The sequence below is a fragment of the Eriocheir sinensis genome, chromosome 41 (assembly GCF_024679095.1).
Source record: "Eriocheir sinensis breed Jianghai 21 chromosome 41, ASM2467909v1, whole genome shotgun sequence".
Classification (NCBI taxonomy): Eukaryota; Metazoa; Arthropoda; class Malacostraca; order Decapoda; family Varunidae; genus Eriocheir; species Eriocheir sinensis.
In genome coordinates, this window is record NC_066549.1 from 4,309,088 (window position 1) to 4,336,208 (window position 27,121).

The window sequence follows — 27,121 nt, forward strand, 5'->3', positions numbered from 1 at the left end:
AGCATAGTCATTATACATACTGCTTTTATCACTATTATAATCATTAGCAAAACTGTCATATATTACCACGACCTGCAATTCTCATCACTATCATCCTTAAACAGTCACAAACGGTATTTTAATCCACACTCACCATCACTATCGCCACCGCCACTGGTACAGAATCCTCACGGCTAGCTTCACCCGATCGTCTGTTCAGTGACTGGAGGTGTAAAATAACTCCTACACCTACACCACCGGTACAATATCTATTCTTTCCTCAGTTTTTCTCTTGCGCAATAACTGGCAATATCACAATACCTATCACACTTGGACAATCGGAGAGCAATACGTATTGGAGACCAGCGACATAGCGGGGTTATTCTCCTGTATTTTTCCCCCTTTGAGCTGCCTCCTTTGCTGTAAAATGAGGACGACACATAGGTCCGTATTGTTAGACATTTTCGGCTCTCACAAACAATTTCTTAAGGTCATAAAAGGAAATCAAGTCAGATTCTCATGAGTGGTATTTCAGGTTCATCGTACAGAAGAAGGATCAAACTACCACCAGGGCCATTAAACTATCCCTGGAAAAGTCCAAAACTCATACGAAAGCCTTGTCAAATATCAGTGCTTGGGCGACGAGATGTTTTAAAATACGACCCATAATCTTTGTACTCACCAATCATCATCAAGGTTGTCCTCGCGGCAGTCAATGGAATCTGGAAAAAAAAGGATAATACGTCGTTAATGTGTCTCTTTCTACACCTACTTGTACCTTATTATTTTACACTCGGTCTCACGGGAATAAGTTTCATCTTCCTATGGCATACGGATACATATAGATGACATAGAGATACACACGGTTAGAGGAAAAAGTAGGGAAGCCGCTGTTTGGCAAAATGAAGAGTATAAAAATAAGCTGACATATAATACTTAACATTTCAGGAGGATGGCCACTAACATATTGCAATAGGTAGCCAAGTAAAACAAAAGTAAAACCGTAAGCGAAGGTCAACAATGCAATGACATCCTCTCTCAAGCTCTGACCCCGACACTAGTTATTCTGCCAAACAAGCCTCAAGTAAGCATATTCTCACTCCCTCTCCGCCTGGCGCCTTGAAAGCATCGTCAACACTCCACTATATCCAGGGAGCTTCCCACTCCCAACAGGTCGCAAAAAGCAAACACGTGAAGCCTTTCCTGCGTCACTTCCCTCACTTCTCAATAACCGCCGAGGAGCTGAACGGGCGAGGGTCATCACAGCCTCTGATTCACGGTCGGTGTGGGCGTTGTGAGCCACTCCAGAGGGAAATATTGGACGCCACCAAGACAGCCCCATTTTGATAACGTGTCAGTACACCTTGACTGTGAGGCTAATTTTGTTCCTATCTCTGTACAAATGACACGCACACACACACACACACACACAGACACACACACACACACAAACACAAACAAAAAACACGATATAACAAACACACACACACAGGAACGCACAAAAACACACCACACAAACAAACACGCAAAAACACACACACAGACACTTCCCAGCCCTCCCCATACACGCACATACACACACTTCCTCCTCCTCACTTCCTAACGACATGATCTATTATATCCAGAACCTCACATTCACAGCTTAACCCCCCTTACGCTTCACCGGCCTATACAAGCCTCCTTCGATCCTGTCCTTGACCGCTTTCGGCTTACACTCCAGCTTCACCGTGATGCAGTTAAAGACCATTGCCTTTAGCCTTGCCTCGGCCTGTCTCTGGAGCAAACAACATCCCGACCTTCGTGTCCAAGCGGTGCGTCGGGAACCAGGATATCCCCTCGAGCAGGTTGTTGGCTTCCGGGAAAGGAGAATGATGGGTCAGATGTTGAGAGCCTCGGTGATGACTTGTTTGTTGCGACGCTCCTCCATCTTACCTCCTCTGCCCTCTCATCGTTTTGCTTCCCTTTGTATTTTCTTTTCTTTTTCTTTTACTTTTTGTTCTTGTTCTTCTTATTAAGGGTATCAAAGATTTTCTTCTTCTTTTTCTTCTTATCATTATTATTAGGAATCATTATTTTTGTGTTCTTTTTCTTTTTCCTTCTTCTTCTTCTTCTTTTTCTTCTTCTTCTTCTTCTTCTTCTTCTTCTTTTTCCTTCTTCTTCTTTTTCCTTCTTCTTCTTTTTCCTTCTTCTTCTTCCTCTTCTTCTTTTTCCTTCTTCTTCTTCTTCTTCTTCTTCTTCTTTTTCCTTCTTCTTCTTCTTCTTCTTCCTCCTTCTTCTTCTTCTTCTTCTTTTTCCTTCTTCTTCTTCTTCTTCCTATTATTATTATTATTATTATTATTATTATTATTATTATTATTATTATTATTATTATTATTATCACTATCCACCTCCTTCTGTTATACCATCCTCTGCCTCTGCCTCCTCCTCCTCCTTCAACTTTATTTTTCCTCTTCCTCCATGTATTTTATCATCCTCTTCCTCCGCCTCCTCCTGCGATACACAATCATGTTTATACGAACTTGCTTTCTTTCCTTTCTTGCCCATTTTAAGAAGCAAACTTTTTACATTATATTTTCTTAAAGACTTTGTTTACGCATATCATCCACCTTTTTATTCTATTTATTTTTTCATTTATCTATTATTTTTTGTTTTAATTATTTATTTATTTATCATTTATTTATTTACTTTTTTGTGTGTGTAATTGCATCCGTGTTTATGCGTGCGCTCAAACATTTATTTCTTGCTCCAATAAAAAAATAATTTCCCAAGATGATAAGTTTTTCTTGATTATATTTTAACCTCTTTACCTCTCAGTCTGCGCGCGTTCCCCTCGCAATCCGTTTACCGACAAATAAATCACTCCGGGCGACAGACGGCGACACAACGCAATCATCGACGCAAAAAAAAAAAAAAAAAAAAAAACGCCAATATTTCCGTTTCTTCTTTTTCCCGGGACGACACATAATGAAGGGAGTGAATTTTTTTTATCATTACTGAATTACCACTGATTACAGGTTACGTGTGTGTGTGTGTGTGTGTGTGTGTGTGTGTGTGTGTGTGTGTGTGTGTGTGTGTGTGTGTGTGTGTGTGTGTGTGTGTACATGAGCAAATATCAGACTCGAGCTTCATATTTCTGTGTCTATTTGCTAAAGTTCAAGGTTTTCTACACTTTGAAAAAAAAAAAACTTATAAAAAAAGTGAATAAAGACCAATGAACAAAATAAAACACAGTTCTTTTGGCCGAAGCGTTTCTGCTATGATTGTCCTTTTAATATATTGTAGAACCGAACTCAGTGAATATAAAGTGTTGAAGTTCCATGATATTTTTTTGCAGGTCACTTTTTTTTTTTACTTTTCGACAGCTCGGCTCCTCCTGACAGGTATCGCTCCTCTGTGACACAATTTGTTCCTCGTTGAGAGACAGTGACTGACAGCACGCCAAACACAGCGCCGGATATCTGAGGTCAAGGTCGTCAACGTGAAAAATAAAAATGTAAAAAATAGGTGAGGCGCAAAAAGTCTAGACGAGCGTTAAACCAAGAGCTGACAAATTAAAAAAAAAAAAAACAGGAATGAATAATCCGATGCTTGATTCGTCTCTGTCCCCCTGTGATTCGCTTTCTGCTTCTGTTCTGTTCTGTTCTCTCTCTCTCTCTCTCTCTCTCTCTCTCTCTCTCTCTCTCTCTCTCTCTCTCTCTCTCTCTCTCTCTCTCTCTCTCTCTCTCTCTCTCTCTCATAACCACCAGTCATCAGAAGTGCTTACGTTTTGGCTTTACCTCTGCATTTCCTAGACCGCCTCTCACATACAGAATCTTTATATTATGTGGTTAGAATACTGATAACAAAAAGTAAGCTTGCCTTTCGGTAAAACATGAATTTTGCACTCCTGCCGGCCAGCAAGCTAGGCAGCCAGGAAGTTTATTAGGCACCTATATTCCCAGTCATCCAGCCATATAATTAACCAGTCTACCAACTAGCGCGCCGACAACCTAGAGAAACAAATGCAGCCAGTCAATTTGCAAGACAGCCAACAATCCCACCAGTCATCCAGCCAGCCAGTCGCTTACATTGCTAGACAACCAACTAACTAACAAGACAGCTAACCAATTGGTCAAGCGCACAAACAAGCAACGCTGCAATGCACGAGATGCGCTTTAGGTCGTAAACGGCAATCAAGATGAGCTTCCAGTGAGAGAGCAGACGGCCAAACACTGCCTTCCCTGCTAACCTGTTCCTCTGTCAGCCGACTGTGCTGCCCATGAACGGTTACGTGTCACCTTCAAGTCAAAATATAAAACAAAAGGCGGGGTGAGGTATTGGTGCCAATGCACATTTCTCTACCTCTATCTACGTCGTTCGTCCGCCCTCGTTAAAGAAAGGCTTTGTTGCTGTGACCCTGAACTCCAGCTTGACGAGAAGGAAGGCTGTGTTTTATTAGTGTGAACGAATGACAGTGTGCACCCACGACACCTGCTGCGTTGGTTATTTTATGATAACATTTCAACGGGAACATGATACCAATACACCGATTGATCGATAGGTATAAGGACATGCGCCAAATGCCAGATGATACCTAACCAACCAACAAGTGTGCAAGTCTACAGTAACATTTATATTATTTTGAGTCTGAGCTAACTGACGGCTGTGCAGGATACAACATATTTCACGATTCTTTTATTGCTTTTTAAATCTTTAGGGATAATAATGTTATTAAAAATATTTTATAACCTACATTTCATTTCCAAATAAACATCGCGAGAATAAATGTAATAATAATATTTTTAAAGTCATCCATTGCTACGAGAGCTAGAGAGCGAGAGCGAGAAACGAGCGGGAGGGGAGGGGGGAGGGAAGGAAGATACTCAACACAAACAGCCCCCCCTCCCCTACAAGTCTTTCTCCCACCAAGCAGAACACCATATTTGCGTGTCGAGGCAGCGGGACGCAAAGGCTGTCGCGAGAATCGACAAGTGAGAGGCGAACCAGCTGGTTGGCGTGAGTCAATTTGCATAGCGACGTCTGTATTACCACGGCTGAGTGAGGAGGGCTGGGTCCGGGCGGGGGGTGAAGGGGGGGGGGGGGGCAGTGATGGTTGTGGTCGTGGTGGAGGCGGTTGTGGTGGTAGAGGCCGGGAGGGCGAGGAAAAGTTGGGTGAATTTGGTGATATGGTCGGCGGGATGGGTGAGGGAACTTGTTACAGGGAAGGACAGTGGGCCATACATAAGTGTTTTGGACGTGGATGGCTGCAGGGTCATAGCGAGGGCTTAGGAGGCCGTAGCGGGGAAAGTAGGAGAGCCGAGGGGACCATGAACGGGAAGAGGGAAGGGGAAAGAAAGCCAGAAATAGTGGAAATTGGTAAATGTGGTGCTGTGCATGCCGTGAGGGGGGCAGGAGGGGGAAGGGGTATGCGGAGAGAAAAGAAGGAACCATGGAAAGAAAGAAAAGACCAAGTAAGGTTTTATGGAAGCGGTGATGACCTAGGAATCGGAGCTGGGAAAGGAAAGGACATCGATAGAGAAGCCAAGTCGAGGTTTCGGTGAATATCATCCTGGAATAGTGTGATGTAGAGGCTGTGAATGAAGGGAGAAGAGGAAGGGGAATTGGGAGCAAAGTCTAAACGTTAGGAAAAGAAAAAAAAGACGTGAGGATATAGGGATTAGAGAAGGGGACAACGATGCCAGTAAAGATAAAGATTGACGGTGATATGGAGAGCATGAAGGTGAAGCCAAATGGAGACTAAGTTTACAAGTAAGGGAGAGAATTAAAATTGAGAACATATAGATCTGGAAAAGAGATCGCAATTCCAGAGAAGTCAGAAGGTAGGTCAGGAATGATGTGGGGAACATGAAAGAGGATAGATATGGGGAGCAAAAACGGAAAATCAAAGGCAGAAATAGAAGTGAAGACATACGGAGCAGGAAGAAAGAGACAACCGATTCCAGGGAAGCCAGAATGAGGGTAACGGTGACGGCCAACCGGAAGTGGGACGCTTCACTATCTCAGACGGGTGATCCAAAAAAGAGATTGGAGCGAATATTCGACGCAGACTTTTATATTCATGGAAAGAAGAGACAGACGGGTGGCTGATAGAGACAGAGAAAAGACCTGAATTTGTGAGTGATAGGGTTTTGAAAGAGGTCTAGCGGAATGATAGGTGTTCAAAGGGGTGTGCTTTTTTGTGAGGAGGGAGTCTGAAAAGAGAGAGAAGGGTCAATAGGAGTTGATGAGGCTGTTTGTGATGCTTGACTAACTAGGAACACAGACGTCAGGCAACAAAACGCGGAGAGTGAGATCAAGCAAGGAGCAATATCAAGTCAAGCGTGTTTTACTGTGAGGGAAGTGAGGGACAGGGCTAAAGGTGGTGGTGGAGACTAACCTACCGCAAGCTTGCCAAACTTAACCAAACTTAATAAATCAGGCAACAAAACGCCACGGGTGACATCCAGCGTGTTTTACGGTGAGGCAAGGAAGTGACCGGGTTGGAGGTGTGGTGGAGCCTAACTTAACCAAACTTACCCAAACTCGCTAATGTCAGGCGACGAAACACGGCTGGGGGCAAGCAAGTTTTAGTGCGAGGCGGAAGGACATGGTGTGAGTAGCATAGACAAGGACAGTCTCCTATCTATCTTATGACGGAACAGTTGACCTCAGAAACAAATAGCCAATAAATAAATCGTAAGAGATAAGACAATGACAGAATAGTTGACCCCAGGAAGAAATAGGCAATGAATAAATGAGAATAGATAGACAATGACAGGCTCCTATTTATTTCGCGACGGAGTAGTTGACCTCAGAAAGAAATAGTCAATAAATAAATGAGAATAGACAGACATTGACAGCCTCCAATCTACCTCACGAGGGAAGAGTTGATGGATCGAAAATGACAGCCTCCTCTCTATCTCACAACCGGAATATTGACCTCGGAAAGAAATGGTCAATAAACGAGTCAAGGGAGTATCAAGACACCTCTTCATCCGAATTTGACCTCTCTTCTGGCCTCTCGTTGTTTTTTTTTTCGGAGTAGCGTTAGTGGACCTTTTTGTTGTTGTTGTTTTTATTTTTTTCCCTAGAGCTGCCTCCGCTGTAAAAAAAGGGATTATACATCAGCAATTCCCCACTGGTAAACAAATCCTCCCAAATAGAAATCCTTGTAAAGTCAGACCTTTTATCATCTCCCCGAAAGCTGCGAGATGCTACGAGATGCATGCCTTCGAAGAGAGACAAAATTAAATTAGTACACCCTTGGATGCTACAGACTAAGATATGCAAAGAAGAAGAGGCGGAAGAAGATTAAGAAGAAGAAACATAAGAAAAAGTTGAAGAAAAAGAAGAAGACAAGATGAAAAGAAAAAGAAAGAGGACTAAACGGAATAATAAACAAAAGAAAGATGAAAGAAAAGAAAAAGGAAAAGAAATAAAGGAAAAAATAAAAGAAAAGAAAGAATAAGAGAAAAGAAGAATAAAAGAAAATGAAAATGAAGAAAAAGATGATAAAAGCTGATGATAAGGAAGAAAAAAAAGAAAAGATGGATGATAAAAGGAAGAAAGGGTGAGATGGACGTGAGGAGGAAGCAAGAATGATGGATGGGTACAAGAGCAACAGTCCAGTCCAACACAACGGAGTGGAGGACAGCCAGAGGAGTGTAATGGGCTCGCTGGAAAGGATATTGATGACGGCAGATGATCCCTCCTTCACGCTTACACTACACACTCACGTCCTCCAGCAATACATGTCACAACAACTTCCTGACACTGGCCTCCTAATGTTACCAGCCCCTGCCTTACGCAACATTCCACCTGCGGCCCCAACAAATGCACTATAAGAAACTCACTCCATTATGTATAGAATGTTAATAGAATCTCAATGGTACGTTGTATTCACCAAACCAGTTCATTAGTTACACCTTTCATGCGTCTACCTATCAAATACTCACACAAAAATGACTTACCTGTCACAGCTTCATTCTTTCACCAATCACCTGACAATCTAGAACTCTTACAACCTCCCATCTCCACATCCTAAGAGCTCTCACTCACACCACAAACCTCCACCACACAATATATTTTCACCCTCACCATAACTTCACCATCGCCTTACTCTCACAATCACCCTCACCTCACCCTTATCTTCATCTCATCTATACTCCGCCCTTCCCATCACCCTCTTCTCCACTTGACCCCCCCTCACCCCCACCTCCACGCGCCACCCGACAGCTGGGCCGAGTAATTGAGTTAGGCAGCTTAGCACCTCAGGGTTTGTATTGGGTCACGGGATTGGCGGCATGGCGGGGATAACAACATTTACTCTCCTCCAATAACACGGATTTGTTGTCTTTTACTGCTGTATTGTCTGCGGATAACATCGTTTAGGCGCGGCCGTTAATGGAAATGGGTTTATGGTTAGGCCTATGCTTAAAAATATATCACTGTTATTTAGTTGTCTACAGTAGCACAGCTTTGTTTTCTCTTACTGTTGTATTCGCTATGATATTAAAATGGATTATTATTAACAGTTCTTTAAAGAAATTATGCTTAAATATTTGCTAATTCCGTGTATGTCCCTTCGCTATGAAAAGGATATATGCTAACCGTTCAGTTTTTATTTTTTTTATAGTAATAGAAACAGCTCAAGGGCAAAAAAAAAAAGATGATAGATATAAAAAAAGCCCGCTAATCACTGCCCCTATAAAAAGAGAGTATAGAAGAGTGGCCAAAAGAGAGGTCAATTTTTGGTGGAGCGGTGTCTTGATGCTCTTCTCTTGCAGCAAATAAATACAGAAGCGGTAAGGAAACTCAGGTTGAAGCAGGAGTGCAATATTCTCTAACGTTTTGTCTGTCGAAACGTTAGAGAAAATAGTATTCCTGCCTCGCCTTCAGTTTTCCTAACAAATTTTCGAGTCAATCATCTTCAGGATATCCCCTTTAGGAGCATCTACCAATTATATTTAGGATTCTCCGCTAATGGAAGGTATTTACGGTCACGCAATTATTCTGCGGTATAGACATCACTTATTGCGGCACGCGCTAATGAAAAACAACAACAACAATAGAATCAACAAGCAGCAGAAGAATCATTGAGTGCGTGACGCAATATAGCTGATGGTGAATAACGCTCTCCACTTTCATTTTCGTTTTGTGGGATGAATCACGATCCGAGGCTCAATATCCCCGTTATGAAAAGTGATGAAACGGGAAAAAATTTATCGAGGCTGAAATGCGTGCGATCCTCCCAACCATTACAATCACGGCAGAGTCCCGCCCGTCGCCCCTCGCCGTGGCCAATACAGCCGCGGGATTGGAATTTTAATATATATTCCCCGTGGTTACCCAGAGCCAAACCACCATGATCAGTTTCTTGCTCTATAATGAAAAATATGGAATGAAAAATACAGCCAATCGGAATTTTAATACATATTCCCCGTGGTTACCCAGAGCCAAACCACCATGATCAGTTTCTTGCTCTGTAATGAAAAATATGGAAGGAAAAATATAGCCACGGAATCGGAATTTTAATACATATTCCCCGTGGTTACTCAGAGCCATTCTTTCCTCATCAGTTTCTTGCTCTACAATGAAATATATTAAAGGAAAATGAAAGAGACGGAGAGGATATGGATTGAGGATATTTCAGAGAGCGCTAAGGAGGTGGAGCTGCATATATTAGACGGTTTAAATCATCTCAGTGCATAGGAATGAGAGCAATGGTGGGATGGTTGCCGGAAAGGAGTATTGTCACGATTCTCTCTCTCTCTCTCTCTCTCTCTCTCTCTCTCTCTCTCTCTCTCTCTCTCTCTCTCTCTCTCTCTCCCCGCATCTCCCCCACTCCTCTTTAATCTCCTCCATTATCTCCAGTCTTCCTCTAGTCTTCTCTAAAGTGTTTACCTTCCTCTTCTATTTCCCTCTCCATTCCCTCTGCAACATTTCCCTGGCCCTTCCTCCACTTCTATCCAGTCTCCAGCATGATCTCCACTCCTCCCTCGTCTTTTTTCTTTTTCTTTTCCATGACCCCGCTCACCTATTCCATAAACATAAACCTTACTTCTCATATCAACTTTCCAACATGAGAGGCAGAAAATCATATAAGAAACGTGATGACGCACTTAACATAACGAGTGCAGTCTGGGTGGAAAAATAGAGCAAGGTAAATAAAAGAAAAAAATGAGAAAATACAAAACATAGGATAATAGGTGAAGGTAAATATAGACATTGCTAGAAAAAAAGGGAACCGTCAGTCTATGCCTATGTCTGTCTGGTTGTATGTTTCTTCGTTTAAATATTCCTTCAACAGACTGAGCTTCGTTTCTCATAGGACAAGCTATTCCCAGAGAGTCGCGCACGTGCAAGCCTCCTATACGTTTCCCTTATCTTTCTTTCATTCTGTTCACTTCCTTTCGCTTCAGGTCATATTTTTTACCCACGGTGCCCCAGGAACTGATTGCATTCCGAACACAACTTTTCCTCTAATCCTCCCTCCGCATTCCCTAACACACACACGCGCGCACGAACTCCACTCTCCCTCTCCCTCTCCCTCTCTCTCTCTCTCATAAGCCGTTGTCTGCTCCGTTAGAGGGATGGAGAAGACGCGGAGGGACTCGAGAAAGGGATATAGTGGGAATTGGTTCGGGAGGAAAGAAGGCTGGGAAACAAAAGGCAAGATGAGGCAAAGGAAAAAGAACAAAAGCCATAATATGAAGAAGGACGAGGATAGAGGAGGTGGAGGAAGAGGAGGAGGAGGAGGAGGAGGAGGTGGAAGAGAGTGGAATGGTGGTTTATTTGACACGGGTCTCTCTGGAGGGAAGGGCGAGAGGGGTTGGTTTTGGGAGAGATATAGAGAGATAATGGAGAGAGAGAGAGAGATACGAGACATTAACTGAGAATGGTCGCCAAACACTGTGCGGCGAGGTGGGTTTACAGTTTTGTCCTTTATTCCTCTCCTTTTCCTATCCTGGGACTCTGGAAACGTTGACATGAGACTCGCACGGAATACTCCCTCGCTCAGTTGAATTTCGTTCCAGACAACACCTACAGACTCTACGTATACCTGTAATAAGGCTTTAATTAGTATTTGTGAGCATAGTGTAGCGTGATTTTGCTACTCCTACTGTAAAAAGGCTGCAGTTAATGTAAAGTTAAATAAAAAAAAAAGAGGATGAAGAAAAAGTAGTAGTAGTAGTAGATGGTAATGTAAAGAACAAATGATGACAAAGATGCTGATTCTGGCTATTATTATATTAAAGGTAAAAACGAGAACAAATGGAGAGAAAAGTGAATTCCTCTCTCTCTCTCTCTCTCTCTCTCTCTCTCTCTCTCTCTCTCTCTCTCTCTCTCTAATATGATGAAATAACATGACAAACTGAATCCGAATATATACACTCAGTAAAACTAAAATAGATATTATGTTCCCTGTGTGTGTGTGTGTGTGTATGTGTGTGTGTGTGTGTTAAAGGTATAGTGTTAAAGAGCGATAAAGGTTGTGTCTGCCATCCGCTGTCTGGCTCCGTTCCCAGTGCCGTGAGCGTGAGGTGTCTGGCCCATATGTTTTTAGTCCCTATCTTACATTCACCCCAAAAAAATTTAGTACACGCATAAAATCTTCAGTACAAACGAGCGGTCGTCAAAGCGGTTTTAGTATATTCGTATTTGTGCGTATATTCGTATTCGTATGTATTCGTATATGTTAATCCCCACGTCGAATTATTTTTCGTTAGGACATATAAGGAAAATACTAACTTTTAGTGATTGATTTGTTTGAATAATGAATCATCAAATAATTACTTGTATCAAAATGACACACTATTTTCCTATTGTTATATATTACTTTAGGTGGTGGGCAGTTTTATTCTTGTTTAAGTTTCGAGTATTGATAACATTTTCGTGCGATGCGCTTTTAACGATTTATTCACTAGCTTCTCCAGCCGCCACTACAGTGTGTACCCAGTGTGGGAATAATGCAGATTGGAGTAAAAACTCTGCAGAGCACTTCTGGTGGAGCAATACCATTAACTGCCCTCGCCAAGCAATATGAGGCCGCAACCCCAGCTGTGGCCTGCGGGGTGCATGTACTGTTGCCTCGGCTGTCAGCCATGTCAGTGAACGTTCGCTGCCGCAGTACAGACACACGTAGTACACAGAACATCACTACTGCAAATTTTCAGGGGACAATGGCTCCATTACGAGTATTTGCTGCGAAGAATATTAGAAAACACAAGAGATAATGTCTCTGTTATCTAAACTTAGACTTTGCCTGCACCAAAAGTCACGTCCTTGTTTTAAAAGTCAGGTCGTGTCTCCTCTGCCGGATCAAGGGATTGGACTCCCTCTGTATACAGTCGAGTATTTTTTTCTCACGTCTGGCTGCCTCCAGGAGTCAACACAAGCACCAGACACAAGGTTGATCTTGGGAGACCATGTCTGGCAGTAGTGTGTCCACACTTGGTGTGTCCTCACCTCGTCAGGGACACATGCTCGTCACTTCAGCGTGTTTCTTTTACCAGGTATGCTACTCAAGAGAGCCGCCTCAAATAAAATTCGGAAATAAGTAATTTAAATCTACAGAAGTGTACGTTTTTGGTGTAATAATGGATTTAGGAGTAATGGTGGTGGTGGTGGTGGGGTGTTAAGAAAATATCTTGAAGGCAAAAACAAATAAAGGCAGAGAAGGAACCCTACACAGCCAGGCAGGCAGGCGGATCGGATATATTCACTTAGTCAGATGGGGAATCAAATATACAGAAGCACACAGATGTGCCGCCAGACAAACAGTCTCAAAGCCAGGATAAGTATCTCTTGATGTCTCTAGAGGCAGCCTTTGAACATGTCTACACCAGCGGCTGTAAGAGCGTACCGGCTGGCGGGACTCAGCATGCAGTACCCTCAGCCACCCTTGAGCTGGCGTGGCGGCGTAGAGAGGCTCCCAGTGGGCTCAAGGGAAGTGGTGCTCGTTTGAGGCCAATACTGAAGCGTCCGTGCACCGCTTGTATACAGATTACCACGATGAAGCCTCTGCCTTGAGTGGGTGGTTTTGATCTGATCAGTAAAGGGTAACGTGAGACAAGGAGGCAATCCTGCGAGTCTTTACATAAATCCGCTATTGCTCCATCGTTCATTGTTCACCCAACATTTATTTTTTCCCCTTTATCACAAAATGCCTGACTATTATTGTGGATTTGCGCATTAGTAACGTAATGATAGGGCAGAGGACAGGTGTCAAGAGACACGTGACGTGGGGTCATCCATCATCAACTGGGCACAAAGTTATATATCGACACACAGAAAACAAAAGATTTGCGTCGTGATACACGCAGTGGTGGGGATGCCTGTGAACATTTGCTGTCAAAGATAATACATCCTGATGGATTGCATATCTATATATCCAGACAACACACACACACACACACACGCACACGCACACACACACACACACACACACCGTTCCGTGGTGGAACTGATAGCGACCCTGCTCGTCATCCGGCACCATGTTTCCCAAGCCTCGCCTGGCAGGGGCGGGGCACAGCCGTGTGCAGTGAGCCGTTCCCTGCCACAGTTGTTCCCCGCTTCATGCTCTCCAAACAAAATGTTTCACTGCACGCGGCATTTCATCCGCGGTGACGAATGCTAAACAATTTTTGTGAAAAGTGAAACATTAACACGTGGAAACTTCTGGCGTCTAAATGTCCTGGTTAGTCCAGTTTCTTTATCTCACAATTGTGGCAAAATTCGTGAAATAAGTACTAACGTAAATCTATTTTTTACAGACACACACATATACTTATCTACAGCATGATACACACAATATAACACACACAAAAAATATTTCCAAGAAAAAAAGTTTATATGAATCCAAGTCTACACGATGAAACGCCATATTGAAGAAGAGGCAAAAAGAGCCTTAACTATATTGCAGTGTAGACTAACAGTTGCATTCCGCAAAATAATAAAAAAAACTGATTGTCGAGCTGAGTGGCTTGTGGCGGCCTGGGCATATTTGAGGCGGCGGCGCGTGCGGGCCGTCATTAGGCGAGCAAACATCAAACGGAGCCTCAAACTCTCAATTACAAAAGAAAAAAAGGAAGCGAAACGGCTCATCAAAGCACGGCTCACCGCTCGTGTCTTCATAATGAGTGATTTACAGTAACACGATGACTTTGTTTTTCCTTACACAACAGGCGACAAAATTGATCAAAGCGCCAACAGATGAAGTTCATTTACACGATACCTCTTGATTCACGCCGAGCAGGCCGCCTGGCACTATACCGAAGCGTTGTAAAGACCGGCTTACTGCTGACATGAAACACTCGGCGATAACTAGTAACACCATTCCGTGTAGATTAAACATGTGTAAGCTCTTACCAACACACGGAAATTTACACACACACACACACACACACACACACACACACACACACACACACACACACACACACACACACACACACACACACACACATATGCATACTATGTATTGCCAGGCACTGACTCAGTGATTCAGCATTGTAAGTAAAGCAACAAACAAAATGCTAATCTATTCCGGGCCGCGGCTTGAGGGATGCCTCCATCCTGTGCTGCCGACACAAGGCGGCGGCTGAGCAAACACGACGGATACGCCCAATATGTTAATCCACCGTGTGTGTACGTGTGTGTGTGTGTGTGTTTGTGTGTGTGTGTGTGTGTGTGTGTCTAACATACATAATTTCAGGACAAACACTTTGTTCATATCAATTCAATACAACAATTTTTACTTCAGCTGCTCACATTATATTCAGCGTCTTCCGCCTTTCAACCCAAAGGCTACAGAAGACCCTTTGTCGTGAATTATTCAGCTCTGGTCTACATGCTTATAGTTTTCAGCTTCTTTATGTGCTGTTTGAGAGTGAGGCTCCGATCTCTCGTAACCAGGAAGGCATCAGTTCATGTTGCTTAAGTCTGGAAGTCTTGGGTCAAACACATTTATGGTTGTATAGGAACAGTTTACCTTATACTCTCTTCGGCCATTTGCGTGAAATTGTATAACTCGTTCAGAACAAGCAAATGTCACAGCCAAACTAGCTCAGGGTAACGCTGGAGACACACACACACACACACACACACACACACACGCTACGGTCACATCATCCAAGAGTCGCGCCAGACACTTGCAGGACGCGACACAATTTCCTGGGCAGAAAGCTGTCCTGGAACGCAGAAGAACGGCTTGGCAATGCCGGTGTTCACGAGAGGAAATTTGTCATGTCAGTGAACGGCACTGCATATATATATATATATATATATATATATATATATATATTTATATATATATATATATATATATATATATATATCTCTCTCTCTCTCTCTCTCTCTCTCTCTCTCTCTCTCTCTCTCTCTCTCTCTCTCTCTCTCTCTCTCTCTCTCTCTCTCTCTCTCTCTCTCTCTCTCTCTCATAAGCAACAAAGGAATAATACACAGTGTGATGGGAAGGGAAATCCAACAAAGTCAACATGTTTTGCGTGTACCAGGGTGAGGGCGTGCGGGGCCTGGGAGGGTGTGGTGTGCAGGAGACCACGAGGCGGGCCCACTGCTGCCCTGCCTGGTTGAGTGGGTTCATGTGTGTTTTTATTCCGTAACCATCACCTCCTTCTTTCATTCAATTCAAAGAAAAAACATTTCCTTGCCTATGGTTCAATTTTTTTTCTTTCATGTATAAAATCGTCATACAATGTTTTCAAACATAATATTCGTAAACTCACTTCAGTATTTGACGTCTCATTATTTCAGATTTTGAGGATAATTTTTACATTGCAATCTGTAGCTGCAACGAGAAACACTGATATTTTTTCATTTCTTTATTTGACCGCCGCCGCCGCGGATGTGGTGTTAATATGCAGTAAAGACGTGACGTGATAAATTAATTTTGCATAATAAAACACCTGATCTCCGCTGGAGGTCATCTCGCTCCAGACGCTTTGTACTCACAAGAATTGCATCAGATCATAACATTATCCGTAGACACAATCAAGAGAGCAGGTACACATGAATACGCGAAATAATTACAAACACGACAGATGTTAACATATAAAGAACACTAAAAATGGAAGAAAACTACGAAAATCAAATCAGATCTTTTGTGTTGGCTTCCGTATTTTTTTCCCAAGAACTGGACACCAAGAAATCAAAGGGTAAAGAGTGAAGTTCAAAACAATCAGAGAGGAAAAGAAATAAACAGTGAGCTGAGGGAAAACTGTTACATTTTTACTCAATTTTTCGTCTAAACAAATCGGTTTTGGGGTAAAGAACAAAACGAGAGAGAGAGAGAGAGAGAGAGAGAGAGGATTTACGAGGGGGAAGCGATTACAACCACGCTCTGAGCAATCACTGTTCCATCACACTGCAATGGCAAAAGATACTGAAAAAGAAACCCTGGAAATGCGACGAGGAAAAATCTGTAACAAGTGGCGGAGGGGACAAAGAATTAATGCAGCTGTAAACGGTGCAGTCATGACTTGGGCAGAGGTGGCACTTTTCAGTTTAATAATAGTCTTTGGAATGGAAAATGAAGGGCAAAAGCAGGCGAGTTAGTGTATGGAAGTAAGAAACGTGATGGATGATGACCAGGGTGATTCATAATTACATATACGTGAATGTTGCAGGGGAAGGCATGACAGACGAGCGAGGTGAGGCAATTCCAGGCACATTCACTCTTTTTTAAGGATAACGCTGAGTACTTACTGGATAATTAAGACAGAACGCTATGCTGAGGAAACCTTTGCGTGATATATATGTAAAAGTATTAACAAAAGGAGGCATACATGCAAGTTAAAAAATATGAAAACTAAGTGGTTAAACTAAACTCATTGAATGATGTGTAATCGACGAAGTTGAGAAGCATTATATTGTGAATCTCATTGACATGTGACCACACTGGCAATAACAAGGACTGAAAAAATATGCAGTCACTCAAAAGCAGTAAAGGAAATATAAAAAAAGGGGAAAAAAGTGTGGATGTTGATGGCAAAAAGGGTAACGGCGGAGGAAAAGAGAGTTATAAAACATAAAAAGAGTTTGCTACTGGAACACCAGCAGATAAAAATCTTTTACAGTTTGGAAAACCTTGCGAACGGTAGGGAAAAATTATGTCGTTAAAAGAATATAACATCTACTGTGTACTTTCGTCTGTCGTGTTAATCTTGTTGGTAAGTCTTGAATCACTCGAAGGCTGAACGTTACTTTAGGGTCATCTCTTATGAATTTATCTGCAAACCGAGACATTTGAACAAAATAATGTTAAAGTTGAGAACCAAACAAGCGTGCAGGTCAATGCTCACTCTAATGGATGGCGCCACTATAAACACTCGCCTGCGCCAGAATGGGCTGGGCCGACCATCAGGCCCTACCAGGGGAAAAGCCTAACGGCGCAATACGCCGCAATGTAAAATAAATAAATAAATAAATAGATAAAATAATAAGTGCTTCTTAGTTCAGTATTAGTCCAGTGTTTCATAGTTCAGTATTTCATAGTTTTTATGTTTCACAGACTCGACCCTTGCTGTACCTCCTGCACGTACTCGTCTATGCAGCTCGATAAAGCCTAAAGAAGAAGGTCTCTCTCTCTCTCTCTCTCAGTGGTCCATGGACACTTCACTCACCATACCATAACACAGTACACCGACATGAAAAGGCAAACCTGACTATATTATTCGCATAAATATTTCTTTTAACGGCATTGGGTTCAAAAATTGCTGTTTTTAAACCTCCTGGTTGTGGATTCGATTTCTCAAAATCTATATAGTTAATAAGTAGCTAAAGGATAAAGTGTCTCAGTGGTGCATTGGTGAGCATTCCTGTATTATAGCAAGGAATCGACGGGCCCGGGGTCTATCTCGGCCTGGAATATATCGACGTCAAGTCTGTCCATCCTCGCCTTTCGGGTTGGTCGTTAAATGGGCTAAAGGTAAACTGTGGTAATCCGGACAGCGATGCCGGCAATATTGACAATGCTGATGGTAGTGCTGAGGAATACGAAGGGAAGGAGAAATCGTGACACTGACAAGACTAACGACGGACCGTGGAAAAATGTGTTAAGAAAAAATGCCACTAATTATACATACGCAAGCAACTGTTTAAGTCTACAATGGAGTTACGGTAAGTGACGAGTTGTAGAAAATAGAAGTGAAAAACGGTGTCATTCCTTGCTTTGATCGTGGCGGGAACAAAAGAAAAAACAGAAGAAAAGAAAGAAATAAAAAGAAAAAATGGGAAGAAAGTCTTAATGAGATTCAAGTATATAAAAGTTTATGATGTAATTTGCAGGCAAGGCTACGCTGTTTCCGTTATGTCCTTTCCGTGAATTAATCATCTTTGAAGTAAAAATAAAGGGGTTTTGATACCGTTTTCCTTTAGGGTCTGTCGCCTTATTTTATAGAAACACTCGCGCCGTCTAGACTCTAGAGGACTATATATTATTTCTATTGTTTTACCACATCAACCTCCTCGGCATAAGGTTAGTGTTTCTCTTTTCCTTCAATTTACTATTTCCGTGTTTAATTACTAGAGCACACACACACACACACACACACACACACACACACACACACACACACACACACACACACACTTTCATTGGTATATGATTAAGGGAGCTTTCATTGTCAACTACATTTCCCAAAACACATGACGAGATTGTTTTGATGTTCACAGATAAATGAGAGACACAATGACTCTGATTACTGAGTGCAGTGTTTCAGCTTTTAGGAGGCTAATTGGATGCCCTGTGTGAAACATGACTTTCTGAACTAATAAATATTATCAAGCTGTGTGGACGCGGGAGCATTTGCACGCACAAAAATAGAATTTAATGAACATACATTACTTATACTATTACAAGTTTAACACTATTACTACTACAACTACTACTACTACTACTACCACCACTGCTACTACTACTACTACTACTGCTACTACCACTGCTACTAGTACTACTGCTGCTCCTTTTGTTCCGGCTGCTGCTAACTTACAACAATAATGATAATAATAACATTAATAACATAAATGATAGTAATAATAATAATAATAATAATAATAATAATAATAATAATAACAACAACAACAACAACAATATTAATAATAAATAAATAAATAACAATAGTAGTTATTAATGATGTTTAATAATTACCAACCCCACATATATGCACGCGCAAACTTACATATGTACACGCACGCACACATAAAAACAGCCCCCCCCCCCACACACACACACACACACACACACCACAAACACAATAAATGGTTAATGCTACACAGATTTGTCGTTATTTCGGTGATCGCAGTTTTCAATAACATGTGTGTGTGTGTGTGTGTGTGTGTGTGTGTGTGTGTGTTTGGGTGCTATAAGTAAAATTCACGTGCTCATATTTTTTTCAGTAATTAAATGTTGGCGCCACTTTCGTAAAAGTTGCATCGACAAAATTCATAACACGCAGTTTTTCACCCCCAGGCGTCAAACTGCCTTTAAATCAGTGTGGTGTAAATCAGTTTTGATGTGTTTTTCCCGAGCAGGCTATGCGCGAAGATTACAGGTGCATTAATTAAGTTTGGGGAATAAATCTCTCACCTTGCCCTGGTGTCTCACGGAAACGCCTTTATTAGTGAGACGGAGCCGCGAAACGGATTCCCGGCCATGACATTCTGATGCAATTCTGGCAAATTTATGGCGCAAGATTGTGCAGCGGGTGGCTCTGGCGGGCGGCGCGGGCGTGTGCTGGAGCGGGGCGCGATAATCTATTACTTATTCTAAATCTGGTGAAATAACATGCTAAGGTCCGAACTGCCTCCCGTGTGTGTGTGTGTGTGTGTGTGTGTGTGTGTGTGTGTGTGTGTGTGTGTGTGAGAGAGAGAGAGAGAACGCGCGCATCTTGTTACCTGTAAACAACTTCAAATTCGACACGAACAAAGCCTGCTTCACAAATTGCACGGTTGACTTCATTTTCAGCATTTCGTCAGTAAGTAAATATATGACAAATCAGCTGTTGGGCGACACCCGGCGAGGTAATATAAGTATTGCAGTCTGGAAAATTCGTTGCCTTATTGATTTCTGGCAAAAGGCAAAAGCTAAGTTACCTCAATGAAATAATTTAATGGAACAGTGTATACAACAATTTGGGTTAACTTTAGCCTTCGTCTAAAATGTTTATCAAAGTAAAAGAAAAATAATTAATAAAGCTTTAAAAAAATAGGATGAAATAACCAAATATCAAACACATTAATAAAAAATAATGATAATTGTTACTTTTCCCTGACGATATGCCATGGATTACAAGCGATATTCTATAAAATAAAATATGAAATGTCAGAGGAAAGAAGGTAGACGTCAAGGCCAGAGGTCATGGTAAGAGATCGGAGGTGAAACGTGAAACGGGAAATGCCATGAAAAACAACAACAAAAAAATCACCTTTGGTTTTGCTTCCTTGCTCTAGACGAAGACGGACGGCAGAAATCTCGCCACACAAAATTAAGCACATCCAGGTCAGGCCGAGTCGTTGAACAAGTACGTCACTTTGATCGTCACAACAGAGCCACGACCGGAACGAAAGATTTAGTTCAGAGGTGCAGAATCAGGATCCTTTCTTTTCCTTCACGACACCCACACGGTAATAGATCCATTAAGACTTAATAAATAACGTCCGACAGTGTTTTCTCTTTTTCCTTCACCGTGTCTCAATTTTGGGAGTAAAAGAGGAGATATGTAAAGCACGCGACTATCTTGCTTCCCTCGACGGACGTGATATATTCATAATTTCACCTACTGCATGCGGTGGGGCCTTTAGATAATGATGATAATAATAATAATAATAATAATAATAATAATAATAATAATAATAATAATAATAATAATAATAATACACGGCTACTAATACCCTCCTACTCTCCTGCCACAATCGACGGTGTCTAAATTGTGTTATTATTCCCCAAAATTGATGACCTCCACGAGGATAACAGTAAGTACGGAATCATGCAAACAAGGCAACGCAAATCAGGTATATAAGGGATCACCTTGTCAATTTCGTAGGTGAACAGATAACACAATCGCGGGGCTGTGATCGTAAGTAACATTCATTTGGCTCACCTCCGCCTTACTGCCAAGTCCCGTGTTTGAGCTGGGCCTTCACGACACGGAGAAAATACAACTGGGTGTGAAAAAAATGCCAGATATGTTGTCTATCCGCGTGAGTGAAAAGTCTGCCTCACGTTTTCTTTTGCGTTCGCCCTATAGCACTGGTTGGCTTTTTTGATGGGGCCTGCTCGTTGACCCAGCACGTAAGCAGGACAAGCAAATGGTTTAGTTGCGCCACCTTGCTTGGCTCATGCTGGCCTCTGGAGCTCCACTTGATCCTCTTTAGAGTTTCACTAGAGTTCGGGTTGAAAGGTGGTCATTAGGATAACAAGTGCGAAGTTTTTGGCCACTCGGTGATAACTGAAAATTGCCAGCTCTTAGTGGCGGGCGGGACTCGAACCTTGGTCCTCCAGAACACCGCGCCGGCACGCTGACCATTCATCCACCGACTCCCCTCACTGATATGGTTTGTAGCAGTAATGTATCACGAGGAAAAAAATAAACACACACACACACACACACACACACACACACACACACACACACACACACATCATTTACTGGCAACACAGCAACAAGGTAATCCACTCCGGCCAGGCCCAGCAGTGCCCTACAGATATCACCTGCGGGACTATAGAGAAGGGTTATGTGCGCCGCGGGTCCCCTTATACGGTAGTGTGTCTTTATGTGGTAGACACAGAGGAAAGATATTTACTTCCCGAGAATAAACGCTCCCATAGTTTAAAATGAAAATAGGCATAAATAGTCTACAATATCTCCTACTCATTTATTTGGGTTTATAAGAGAAATGATTTACTCCTCTGATATTTATGTTCGTCATTCATATGGGTTAACAATACATTAAGACAGACGAAAAATTTTATCCAGCATAAGCTATTTTATTTGGTCTCTAACGAAAAAATGCAAAAAACGACTTATAAACAATCCTTTGATTTAAAAGTCAGAAACAAACATATGGAATGTGTAAGAGAATATGCTTTCCGGTTCATATTTGGTTCTGAAAAGTGTTTTATATCCATTACCTTTGAATCAAGTATAATCCTTGCGCTTACTGCTGTCTATGAGCTGCGTAACAAGTGAATCATGGTGTGCTTATAAAGTCTTGCGAGGCAACTGTTCTTGAAAAGGATAGATACCTTTACATTTGAAGTATGTGCTCTTGAGGGCAGGTCTCGCCATAGCCATCGCCATCGTGTCTTAAAAACATGTAAAAAATGACAACGTTTGACGCGCAAATCAGCAAAAACGACAATCAAAAGTTTCATCCTGATTACTTGGATATCACTAGACAAAAAATGTGAAAAAATATGTGCAATTAGAGTGATTTCGTTCCGATAATTTTTCATTAAACGGCGCATTCTTTTTATGGAAATAGTTTGCATGTAACATTTTATGTAAAAGGTAAATGTAGCCGCCCGATACACCTGTGCTGGACGTGTTACTTTTCCTTTGACTAAGCTGACCGTGGTCGTTCATTTGGTACTTTTTTGCAAGTCACACCTGTTGCGTTACTTTAAAAATATACATGTAATATTGATAACGGCGGCAGGGACGCTTAATTCATTAAATGTTGTCCAGTTTTACATTGTTATAAGTATATGAATATTACGGTTGTATTTTTTTCATTCACAAGCTGGTGATACATTAAACTTTATATTAATATCGAGGTTCATATTGTGTGTATATTGCCACATTATTTGTTGTTACTGCTGTTGCTGTACGTATTTCTTGCTAATAATACTCATGTCAATACTATTGCTGTTGCTCTTGATCTTTGTGGGCGCGAAACAACAATTTTCACCTTTCATGCTCACCCCGAAATAAGTATAACAAAACGGTAACTCAAATATATATATAACACAACGGTAATCCAATGATGGACAACACTCCGCATCACAGCCTTTAAAAACACATCGTTGAGGACCTTCTCAAAACCTCTCATCGCAAACCTTGACACCCACCTGATTTTACACTACTCAGGTGAACACTGAAAATAAATCTGCTCAGGAAACCTCTCTCTCTCTCTCTCTCTCTCTCTCTCTCTCTCTCTCTCTCTCTCTCTCTCTCTCTCTCTCTCTCTCTCTCTCTCTCTCTCTCTCTCTCTCTCTCTCTCTCTCTCTCTCTCTCACTTATTTTTTTCTTTCCATTTCTTCATTTTTATTTTATTTTATAGCTTTCTCTTTCCCTTTATCAGTCCCTCTTCTTTATTTTTTGACCTTCTTCTCTTTTAATTCACGGTTTTCTGTATTTACCTTTCTTTTCCAACCTTCTCTCATTTTTTCTTTTCTTTTTAACTTATTTATCTTTTCCAGGCTGTCTACGTATTTTTCTTTTTCTCGGACTCAGTCATTCCTGGAGGCAGCAGTGGTAGCGGTGGTGCTTGAGAAGGAAGTGTTTGTGTTAGAACGGAGGAGAGATTTGGGGTGAGATGATGGATATGTTTGGTTAGAATGGTACAAGGACGGAGAGTAAGTGTGGGAAATGCATCCGCTCTTATATACGAATACGTGTGTGTGTGTGTGTGTGTGTGTGTTTAGGGTACGGGGACGGTGGCTGGCTTGAATACTAAGCTCCTGCAATACGAGTAGCGGTGCAGTTTGTATGTTAAGTCTAATGCCTGAGCCCTGACGCACTTCCTCCGTCATCTACTTCATAACCCGGGAGACTGTGAACTTTCATATACCCCCCTCCCTCCAAGGCTGACAGGTAAAGAGATGAAAGGTTAGGACTCGGAAATAAAAAAAAAAAGTACCTGTAGCTCGCTCCTCCCACAAGGAAAAACAAAATATGACAAACCAGATCATCATGTTTAGTTTTTTAGGTATATATATATTTTTTTTTAGGTCTTCTCTAAATTGAATTGCAGGAACTCAAGAAATTACATTTATTCACAGAAGTAAGTCCTTTTTAGGAGAGCCTATTTATAAAAACTTTTTTTTTTTTGAGAGATAGACATGTGGATATATAGCTCAGAGATAGATTAGTAGAGATAAAGATAGAGAGCGAGAGCGAGAGAGAGAGAGAGAGAGAGAGAGAGAGAGAGAGTGAGGGCTGATGGCTGGAGGAGAGGACTTAGGAAGGAAGCAGGAAACTGATAAGGGGATGAAAGGGATGAGGAGGAGAGGCAAAGGAGGGTTTTGGGAAGGGAGATGATTGAGGAAAGGAAGGAGCGAGGGGAGGTGTGTGAGGGACAAAATGAACGTCCAGAAAGGCTCTGTGGAGGGCGGACGTGACCAAAAGCGGAATGGAACGACGAGTAAAATGAGGAGGGAATTGAGGTCGGATGAATTGTCTAGACTACATGGCCGATCAATGACTTTCAAGTTGTGGTTGTGAGAGCCTGTGTCTGGGCCCAGCCAGAAGTTTCATGACAAGAAGATCTTCATAAGAACATTTTATACTAACGACCTTGCTCGATATAATGAACACTGGAAGCTAATGAAAGCTCGGCATCGCTCAGTATTTATCACAGAAATATGAGTTTAACAAAAATGCGACGATTTTAACTTTTTCTGTTAACTTTTAGACCCGGAACTAGAAATGTATTAAAGTTGTTGTTTTTCAAAATGCTTGCAATAATAATTGGGTTAAATTTTAAGCCATCTCATAAAAGTCACGCAATAACTAAAACTAACAGGACTCTGATTATTTTTTATGGAATGATGACAACAAAGTCTCTCTAACACAACTCTTGCGTCGCAGTTCATCACTTTAAGCACGAAATCGCAAGCCATAAGAGTGCGAAAATGTCCGTTGCTTGTGCGAGAGTTAAGCGAGAAGATTTGCAAACCTGAACTCGTTCTGGGATGTTGAGTAAAATTCGTATATGCAATTATTTAACTTTTTTCTCAAAAGTTGAGAAAAATTGATCCAAGTTAAGTTTCTTTGTACTTGGCAAGGCGTTCCAAACCACCTTTAAATTCTGCTCTCAATGTTGTTGCTCTTTCTACCTTCCGTCGATATTTTCATGCTGACTGCTCTGCTGAATTTGCTAACTGCATGCATCCATACCTTCCGCGGCCTCGCTGCACACGACTTTCTACTCTTGCTCATTTCAATGCTATCCAAATCCCGTTATCCAGCATCTTCATTCCTTCATTCCTTTCACAGGTAAATTCTGGAACAGCCTTCCTTTGTCTGTATTTTTTCCTGACTACGAAAAGAAACTTCTCCATCCGAAATGATCGTCTATTTTGGCCATTCCATTCTGTTTCTTTTACAGGAGAAGCGTTCAGTGTGTTTTTTTTTTTTTTTTTTTTTGGCCCCCTGAACTAATTCCGTTACTGGATTTTTTTTTTTTTCAACGTGGTCTCTGAGGAGAGGAGGAAGACTAGACATTATGAGAGCTGTCGCATATCACACATTCCTTCAGCACTATCTTCACCACCACAACCTTCCCCTAGACATTGAGTATTATCGCATACCAAGCATTCCTTGAGCACAGCCTTGACCACCACCACCTTCACCTAAACACCCGCCAGGGCAGCTCAACGCCTCAATGATCTGCTTTTAGTGGCACTGAAATTAAGAGCAAAACACACAATGACATGGGATTTGTGCTCTCTCTCTCTCTCTCTCTCTCTCTCTCTCTCTCTCTCTCTCTCTCTCTCTCTCTCTCTCTCTCTCACCCATATCCCCCCATACCTACCCTCCCACCCCCACAAACAATACACATATCGTCTGTGAATATTTGACAACATCGGAATGGATACAAAACAAACCTCAAACCTCAACAATTAGCGCCACTCCCCATTTTCCTCCCTAATTCACCCACTCTCCCTCAGGCTCCCTTTGACGGAAATAAAATGCGGTGCGAGGGAGCAGAACAATCAAATATTTCTCCTGGCACCGACCCTCCATTTGATTTGATTTATACAAGTTTCTCTCACACCCTTTACCCATCTTCCTTGCCTAATATATCCTCTTCTTCATCATTCTTCAGCTTTATATCCGTCTTTATCATCACTCTGTATCCGTTTTTAGAGGCTTTTCTCTGACTTACACACCAATTCACGTATTTAGAATCGTCCAGTTTCCTCCTCGCCCCTCCAGTCTCTTCAATTCCCTTCCCTCCGCTAGTAACACCTTCTCCTTCACGTAAATTTATCATTCGCCTCCTAATATTCCCCCTATTTCTTCCTTGCCCTAACAGTCTAATCACTTCCCTCCGCCAGTGCCACTTTCTTCACTTTCACGGTAATCCATCACGACCTCGCCCCCTTGAAGTTACATAATTGGCGGTGGATGGCTCATAAACGGCTGGAGTACGTGAGGCTTTGTCTTGGGGCGGCGGGTCGAGGCAACAGGTAGGCTACTGAGGGAGGGGAAGAGTGTGATGGGAGGGCGGAAGGTAAGCACAACTCCTTCAGCTGGCAGATTTAATGAGTGTTCCATTTCGTTTATTCTCTCTCTCTCTCTCTCTCTCTCTCTCTCTCTCTCTCTCTCTCTCTCTCTCTCTCTCTCTCTCTCTCTCTCTCTCTCTCTCTCTCTCTCTCTCTCTCTCTCTCACACACACACACACACCCACACCCACACCCACACACACACACACACCGAACTCTCGATATAAAGAGTCTCTAACGCTGGATGTCGCCAAGTCCTTGTGTTGCTTTTCGCGTCGTGTGTTGGCTTTGCACTTCGAGTAACTTGCAGATTCAATAATAGTAATAGTGATAAAATAGACGAAAATTCATCAGCAAGAAGAGGTGGACTATAGGACGCCAATACGGGCTAGGAAGATGATGCGTCTCTTCAAATGCACCACCACCGCCACCACCACCACCACCTGACTCTCAGCACTCAGCCCAGACAGCAGCCGCCTCGCTGTGCCGCGGCGCTGCTCTCGCATTCCCTTGGCCGTGGCTTCGCTTCAGGTGACATGGCCAGACTGCTTGGCGCACACAGCCGCTCGGGGCCTGAATCACCATAAAGGCAGAGCAAGGTGAAGGAGTGGAGCACTTGCTGCGTTACATGACCCAAGGTGGGGAGAGGGGGCCCTTTACGTTTTCCCACATGCACGTACGCAAACACACACA

General features: G+C 42.2%; 1 long non-coding RNA gene across 1 annotated transcript in view; it reads right to left on the reverse strand.

Annotated features, from left to right (window-relative positions):
* Positions 1-488: 488 nt before the first annotated feature.
* The window catches only part of LOC127009757 (uncharacterized), a 52,049-nt gene continuing 25,416 nt past the window's right edge, over positions 489-27,121 (reverse strand). The window contains exon 3 of the long non-coding RNA XR_007762235.1: positions 489-701. This is a non-coding gene — a long non-coding RNA (uncharacterized LOC127009757). The remainder of the gene's footprint in view (positions 702-27,121) is intronic.